We start from the raw sequence: 8,592 nt of genomic DNA on the forward strand, positions 1-8,592 counted from the left end.
ATGATCGAGGTTTATAAGATTATGCATGGGAAAGAGCAGGTAGAGAAAGAGGTACTTTTCTCCCTTTCTCACAATACAAGAACTCGTGGGCACTCCATGAAATTGCTGAGTGGTCGGGTTAGAACGGATAAAAGGAAGTCCTTCTTCACCCAAAGAGTGATTAACACTTGGAATTCACTGCCACAGGAAGTGGTGGCGGCTACAAGCATGGATGGCTTCAAAAGGGAATTAGATAAGCATATGGAGCAGAGGTCCATCAGTGGCTATTAGCCACAAGGTATAGATAGGGACTCTGGGGCAAGTGATGCTCTGTCTTCTTGGTGCTTGGGGGGGTCAACAGTGGGAGGGCTTCTAATGTCCTGGCCCCACTGGTGGACCTCCTGATGGCACCTGGTATTTCTGGCCACTGTGTGACACAGAGTGTTGGGCTGGATGGGCCTTTGGCCTGATCCAACATTGGCATCTCTTATGTTCTTATGTTCTTTATGTTCTTTGACCTTCAATCTTTCCCAGCATCAGGGTCTTCTCCAGTGAGTGCTCCCTTCTCATTTGGTGGCCAAAGTATTGGAGCTTCAGTTTCATTATCTGGCAGGGTATAAATCCAATCTCCTCCTCCTCCTCCTTCCTTTGTGCTTTCCCCCCAGCATGTGGTCTTTGAAGAGGCGTCAAAGACCTGGTGAGCTGCTATGTCTGCTCCCCCATCTCAGTTTGTAATCTCAGGTTCATTTTAATCACATTGAAGAGGCGTCAAAGACCTGGTGAGCTACTTCTTCTCCTACCCCTCCTCAGACTGTAATCTCAGGTTCATTTTAATCACAGGTTTGTATCCTCACGGCAGCGGTGGGGAACGGATAGAACTGAGCGCTCCCCTCCCTTCCACAAATACGCTCGGCATGTCCCCGATGGGTATTTCACAAATCAGGTGCAGCTCTAAATTGGCACCCCCGTCCTCCTGGCAATTTTTCTAATTATTAGCAAAAATACGGCACTTCGGGGAAAGGAAATTCATCGATACGTGAGGGGAGCTTGTTAGGAGCCCGACAACATTCGTAGGCCCGCACAGATTGCTAACTGCGCTCTTTGGAAACATGAGACCCATTAGCAGCCAGAGGATAATCTGGCTGTCAAAATTGGCAGACGTTGGGAAGAGGGTTTTTCCCCTCCTCCGAAGCAACCAAGACTCTCGTTAATTCCCTGTCTCCCCATACTTAATTTTATAGCATTTAATGTTGTGAGTTTTTTTTCTTTTTGAGCACATTAAAAGCTATCAGAACAGTCCACAGGGAACTTTTCTCTTTGCAAACCCCACTTAAATGACTGGAATGTGGTACTAGCAAGAGAAATGTTAATTTTCCATGAGGGGTGCAAACTAGAAGCTCATGGTGACCTAGTCTTATAATTCCAGTTTGTTTGGCTCCTTCAAACTGGAAACATGAAGGAAGGAATGATGGAAAGGTGTTTTTCAAGCTATTTGTTTTATTCTCTTTTACAAGTGAGACTTTTTTGGGGGGTCTGCTGCTGTGCACAGCGCCCTACAGCGACCTCTAGTGACAGAGTGCAGGCATGGCAAGCAACACAACAATATATTTAAAACCCCAGCCAAAGCGTTAATGGAACTAGGCAACAAAAATTGAAAGCACCCACATGATCCAATCCAGTTAGGTCATATGCCGAAACAGAAGTAGTACCTTTGGTTTAGTCACTCTACCCCAGCACCGATTGTGTCAATTCTCCCTTGGTTCTGTCAGGATAAACAGATGTAAAGACTTTGAAAGCCCTCCAAGGCCTGGGACTCATGTATCATCGAGAAAACCTACATAGGCCCCCAATTTCATCTCTGCTCTTCAAATCAGCCCCCTCCCCCACCACAATACCAACAGTGCAGGAAATAAGAACTGTCATTGCCAGAAGCAAGGTAGAGACCGGGCCTCGTGTGCCTGAATTCCAAGTGGCATTGCTGCTTGGAGTTCAGGTGCGCAGGGCCCCACCAGCTAGAAACATTTCAATGTTTCTGGCCAGTGGGGACCACTTGGAGGTCAGGCATGTGGCCAGCGGCCACCCCCTCCCTCCCTTCCTGCAAGATTTAAAGGGCCCTCCACCTGCGGAGGCTCAAGTGGTTAAGACGCTGAGCTGCAGACCAGAAGGCCGGTAGTTCAGCAGTTCAAGACCCGAGTGCCGCGTGACGGAGTGAGCTCCCGTCTCTGGCCCCAGCTCCTGCCAACTAGCAGTTTGAAAGCAAGAAATTGCAAGTAGATAAATAGGTACCACTTCGGTGGGAAGGGAACAGCGTTCCGTGCGCCTCAGCGTCTAGTCATGCCAGCCACATGACCACGGAAACATCTTCGGACAGTGCTGGCTCTTCGGCTTGGAAACGGAGATGAGCACCGCCCCCTAGAGTCAGATTCGACTGGCTTTCGATCAAGGGTACCTTTACCTAGGAGGCTAACAAATGGTGAGCTAGCTCACACGAACTCAGCTTAGAGGGAACTCTCCCCAGTTTCCCTCCAGTTTTGTATCAGTCCATTTTCATAGGGAGAATTGGGCTGTAAAACTTAACATAAGCTTTATCTAGTCGGTACATCCTTAGATGGAGCTGCAGTGGCTCAAGTGGTCAAGACGCTGAACTGCAGGCTGTGGAAGGTCGGTCGTTTAGCAGTTCGAGACCCCATGATGGAGTGAACTCCCATCTCTAGTTCCAGCTCCTGCCAACCTAGCAGCTCGAGCAAGGGAAACCTTTACCGTACCACCTGGTCTGCAGGGAGAGGGGTGGCCACGGATGGTTGTTCTTGGGGATGGGGACATCCCCAACATGACATCATCGAGTTGGGGATCCCCCACCCCCTCCGGGAACGCCCCCCCAAAGTCCCCTGCTGGGGACGAAGCCAGCACTGGCAACCCTAGATCACCCCAACGTTATGGAACAAGCTAATCCTCGACATTGAGAGTTGTCTGTGACCCTACCCACCCTTAGAAAGGGCTTCAAAGCGCATTCTTTCCCTCACCTGGTTTGTTACAGAGTTGTTAGCTAGAGGCTAAATCAAATAATCGATTCATTCTAATTGGTCGTTAAGCCGGGTTTTTACTGTCGACGGCTTTGAGCTGCAGGAAAGCGGCACAGAAACGTTCCTGAATAAATCAGTCATAAGCTGCAGTGCGATGACAGTATGCAACGTTATGTGGCAGCAGCGGCTGCAACAGCAGAATAAACTCAGCCGCCTCCCTCACCGAAAGAAGGAACTGAGGCACGGGAGGAGGGTCTGAACCACACTGTGCTGTGGACATTCTCTGAGGCAGGCCTGTAGCCACGGCAGGGCATGTGGGGGCAGAGCCCCACCACCCATGAGCCCTGCCCCTCCACCTGATGAAGCCAGACAACTCCACGCCCAGTGGGCCTAGCCCCGCAGTGGTGGTGAGGCTGGGGAAAGAAAGGGAAGCCGCCTTTGCAGCTTCCGATCAGTTTCACTCCCCGCTTTTGTTTTTCTTTGGCCTTCTAGCCACTTAACGATTTCTTAGGAGCAGGGATAATTTTGTAGAAAAAGAGGTGGGGGGGGTGCTGGCTCTTCGGCTTGGAAACGGAGATGAGCACCGCCCCCTAGAGTCAGATTCGACTGGCTTTCGATCAAGGGTACCTTTACCTAGGAGGCTAACAAATGGTGAGCTAGCTCACACGAACTCAGCTTAGAGGGAACTCTCCCCAGTTTCCCTCCAGTTTTGTATCAGTCCATTTTCATAGGGAGAATTGGGCTGTAAAACTTAACATAAGCTTTATCTAGTTGGTACATCCTTAGATGGAGCTGCAGTGGCTCAAGTGGTTAAGACGCTGAACTGCAGGCTGTGGAAGGTCGGTCGTTCAGCAGTTCGAGACCCGGGTGCCGCATGATGGAGTGAACTCCCATCTCTAGTTCCAGCTCCTGCCAACCTAGCAGTTCGAGCAAGGGAAACCTTTACCTTACCACCTGGTCTGCAGGCCCTATAAAACTCGCAGGAGGACTGGGAGAGGGGTGGCCACGGATGGTTATTCTTGGGGGCGGGGACATCCCCAACATGACATCATCGAGTTGGGGATCCCCCACCCTCTCCGGGAACGCCTCCCCCAAAGTCCCCTGCTGGGAACGAAGCCAGAACTGGCAACCCTAGATCACCCCAACGTTATGGAACAAGCTAATCCTCGACATTGAGAGTTGTCTGTGACCCTACCCACCCTTAGAAAGGGCTTCAAAGCGCATTCTTTCCCTCACCTGGTTTGTTACAGAGTTGTTAGCTAGAGGCTAAATCAAATAATCGATTCATTCTAATTGGTCGTTAAGCCGGGTTTTTACTGTCGACGGCTTTGAGCTGCAGGAAAGCGGCACAGAAACGTTCCTGAATAAATCAGTCATAAGCTGCAGTGCGATGACAGTATGCAACGTTATGTGGCAGCAGCGGCTGCAACAGCAGAATAAACTCAGCCGCCTCCCTCACCGAAAGAAGGAACTGAGGCACGGGAGGAGGGTCTGAACCACACTGTGCTGTGGACATTCTCTGAGGCAGGCCTGTAGCCACGGCAGGGCATGTGGGGGCAGAGCCCCACCACCCATGAGCCCTGCCCCTCCACCTGATGAAGCCAGACAACTCCACGCCCAGTGGGCCTAGCCCCGCAGTGGTGGTGAGGCTGGGGAAAGAAAGGGAAGCCGCCTTTGCAGCTTCCGATCAGTTTCACTCCCCGCTTTTGTTTTTCTTTGGCCTTCTAGCCACAATGATTTGTTAGGAGCAGGGGTCATTTCGTAGAAAAAGAGGTGCAGGAGCTCATTAGCATAGCTCATTAGCATACCTTATTTGCATATGCCACACCCCCTGACATCACCGGAAGTGTGTCAGAAGGCAACGCCCACCGCTCAGGCTCCACTGGACTGTTTTGGATCGCTAGCTATTTGGGGGGGGGAACGTGCAGATCGGTCCTCGCAGAGGAGGGAGAGCTTGTACCTGAATAAAACTTGGTCTTAAAGGCGCCACTGGACTGTTTTGGACTGGGGAGCTGGGGGGGGGATCTCTGCAGTTTACCTGGCTCCTTCTTGCTCTGACTGAGGGCTGCTGGGAGCAGGAGGTGGGGCTTGTTGCATGTTCCCGCCCCCTGGGCTCTTTACTGCTGGAGCTCCGCTCCTGTGCGCTCCTGCAGGAAATGACCCCTGCTTAGGAGTCTCATCCTGTTGGACCGCAGCATCAAGTACCGCTGGTGGGAAGCCATTAAACAGTCCAGGGTCTAAAGCTGCCAACTCCGGGTTTGAAAATTCCTGGAGATTTGAGAGCAAACCCTGAGGAGGGACCTCATCAGGGTATAGTGCCATAGAGTCCACCTTCCCAAGCAGCCATTTTCTCCCGGGAATGTGATCTTGCTCATCTGGAGATGAATTGTAATTCTAGGAGATCTCCAGGCACCACCTGGAGGTGGGCAACTCTAGTAGGTTCTGGGGCTATTAAGACCAGCCCAGTGGAACAGCAGGCCACTAGGGTTGCCAACTTCCAGGTGGTAGCTGGAGATCTCCTGCTGTCATGACTGATCTCCAGGCAACAGAGATCGGTTCATCTGGAGAAAATGGCCGCAGTGGAAGGTGGTCTCTATGGCATTACACCACATGGAATCCCCTAGCCTTCCTAAACCCCGCCCTCCTCAAGGCTCCACCCCCCAAATCTCCAGGTATTTCCCAACCCGGAGCTGGCAACCCTACAGGCCACAGGTAGGTCACCACCTGCTTTTGAGGGCTTTGGGCGAGACACTGAGAAGGGACAGAACTCGGAGGACTCAAAAGTAGGCAGAAATCCAGATGTGGTTGGAGAATTTGCCCACTTCACCCCCCACCACCCAACCACTTTACTTCATTGGCTCTCAGTCCCCATGGGTGCCATAGGACACTAAAGGAATGGGAGTGAAGGAAGACAGTAATAATTCAGATGCCTGAAAGCAGTTATCTGCAATCTGATGAAAAGGCAGCTTTGGGTGGGTCGCCGTGTTGGTCAGAACCAGCTGAAATAGAGCCTTTTTCTAAAATGGTATAATAGATGGGGTTTATAGTGCTATGAGGAGCTGCGGTGGCTCAAGTGGTTAAGATGCTGAACTGCAGGCTGTGGAAGGTCAGTAGTTCAACAGTTCGAGACCCGAGTTGCCGCATGACGGAGTGAGCTCCCGTCTCTAGTTCCAGCTCCTGCCAACCTAGCAGTTTGAAAGCAAGAAATTGCAAGTAGATAAATAGGTATCCCTTCGGTGGGAAGGTAACAGCGTTCCGTGCGCCTTGGTGTTTAGTCATGCCGGCCACATGACCACGGGAATGGCTTCAGACAGCGCTGGCTCTTCGGCTTTGAAACGGAGATGAGCACCACAACCCTAGAGCCGGATTCGACTGGCTTTCAAGCAAGGGAACCTTTACCTTTATATGCTATGGGGTGAGAAGGCAATTAATTAATTTTAACTTCAAACAGTGGGTGTAATGAGGAGGGAGGGGGAGTGCCCCCCCCCCAAGTCTTCTCACAGGAGGAGGGAAGGCTTTTGGTATTTTTTTTTAGGTGATGCTGGATTTTCTGAAGAAGAAATTAGTTTGGAAGTATTTAATAGTAAACAGTATATGGAAGAATGTCCATTGTATGTTATTATGTTGAAAATAACTAATGTGAATACGGGAAAAGAACTCAGGAAACTAAATGGAATTATATCTAACGGGCGTGATGAGATAATAGGATTCAGAATAGGAAGCAATTCTCGGTTAGTAATTCGGTATAACAGAAGTTAGTGGATTAGTTTGAGAACATTTTCTATTATTAATAATTTTGGGGGTGAATAATATAGACTGATGGAAAACAAGGTGAATAACCTGTATTATTGTTCACTACAGAAACAAATAAATTGTGAATTAAAAAAATAAGAAGCAGCTGAACGAAGTCTGAGTCCAGTGGCACCTCTGAGACTATCAAAGATTTATTCAAAGCGTAAGCTTTTGTGTGCAAAGCACACTTCTTCAGACAAAAGTGGAATAAAATCTCAAAAGCTAGTTACAGAGGGAAAAGAGGGCGGGGGGTAAGCCATTAGGAGAGGCCGCTATACAGCTATAGAATTACCGATCCACACCTGTGGTTGGTCTGCAGGTAGGGTGTTATTAAATTAACCGAATTTAAATTGAGAGAGAACCAGATTCTTAGTCTGAAAATCAGGTTAGCGCTTACACTGTCAAATGCAGAAATGTAATAAAATGCCAGTCCCAGTTCTGCAACCTTATTAATATTCAGTCTTTCACATTCCTTCCTATGGGACCAGCAGGACACGTTCTACTTGGTTGTCACTGTGATGGTAGAAACGTAAAGCACACATGTACGAGATGTCCCCGGTTTAGAAAGCTAAAGGGTGCTTGTTACAATATGTGCTGCTAATGTTCATTTTTTTAAAAGTTCATAATCGCTCACTTAAGCCAGTGAACTTTTCCCCCCAAAAAAGTAGTTTTTAGAGAAAGTAAAAAGTAAAGGTAAAGGTTCCCTTGCTCGAAAGCCAGTCGAATCCGACTCTAGGGTTGCGGTGCTCATACCAAAACCAAAAAAATAGGAGTCCCAGCTTTTACAAAATACTTTCGGCGTTGCAGTGCTTGCGACAATGTGGACTGGGTGCATATCTGCGATATCTCTTCCCTTTCTTCACAAATGCAGAAATGTAATAAAATGCCAGTTCCAGTTCTGCAGCCTTATTAATATTCAGTCTTTCACATTCCCGCCTATGGGACCAGCAGGACACGTTCTAGTTGGTTGTCACTGTGATGGTAGAAACGTAAAGCACACATGTACGAGATGTCCCCGGTTTAGAAAAGCTAAAGGGTGCTCGTTACGACATGTGCTGCTAATGTTCATTTTTTTTAAAAGTTCATGATCGTTCACTCAAGCCAGTGAACTTTCCCCCCAAAAAAGTAGTTTTTAGAGAAAGTAAAAAGTAAAGGTAAAGGTTCCCTTGCTCGAAAGCCAGTCGAATCCGACTTTAGGGTTGCGGTGCTCATGCCAAAACCAAAAAAGTAGGAGTCCCAGCTTTTACAAAATATCTTTGGCGTTGCAAGGCTTGCGACAATGTGGACTGGGTGCGTATCTGCGATTTCTCTTTCTTCATCCTCATAATAAAGCTATAATTCACGAGGACAGGGGTGTCAGACATAAGGCCCGGGGGCCGGAACCAGCCCGTCCAAGGCTCTTATGCAGCCCACGAGCAACTGGTGCAAGGGAGGGAACAGGAGACTGCTTGGGGAGGGGAGAGGGTGGAGCCACTCCGACTGTTGCTTCAGCATGGTGGAACAACTTCATCTGCAGCAGTCAAGCATTGTGGGACCATTTGTCCAGTACTCCACCACTGGCTCTGCAGTCTGCCCATGTGGGTTTTCCTTTGCACCCCCCACCCAGTTAGGGTTGCCAAGTTGTCTCTCAGCCGCAGCGGGGGACTCCCGGGCGATGACTAGAGCCATGCGCATATCACCCGGAAGTGACGTAACGACGCCGGGCACACTGGGGGCGGGGCCACGACCATCGGAGGGAAAACCATAGAGTTTTCTCTCCGATGGTTGTGGCCCTGCCCCAGCATGCCCGGCGTCCTAA

At 49.5% G+C, this 8,592-nt stretch overlaps 1 pseudogene; it reads right to left on the reverse strand.

Moving 5' to 3' along the window:
* Positions 1–8,002: 8,002 nt before the first annotated feature.
* Positions 8,003–8,592, reverse strand: part of LOC107108097 — a 19,737-nt pseudogene continuing 19,147 nt past the window's right edge.

Source organism: Gekko japonicus, unplaced genomic scaffold (assembly GCF_001447785.1).
Source record: "Gekko japonicus isolate JY-2015 unplaced genomic scaffold, Gekko_japonicus_V1.1 scaffold1014, whole genome shotgun sequence".
Classification (NCBI taxonomy): Eukaryota; Metazoa; Chordata; class Lepidosauria; order Squamata; family Gekkonidae; genus Gekko; species Gekko japonicus.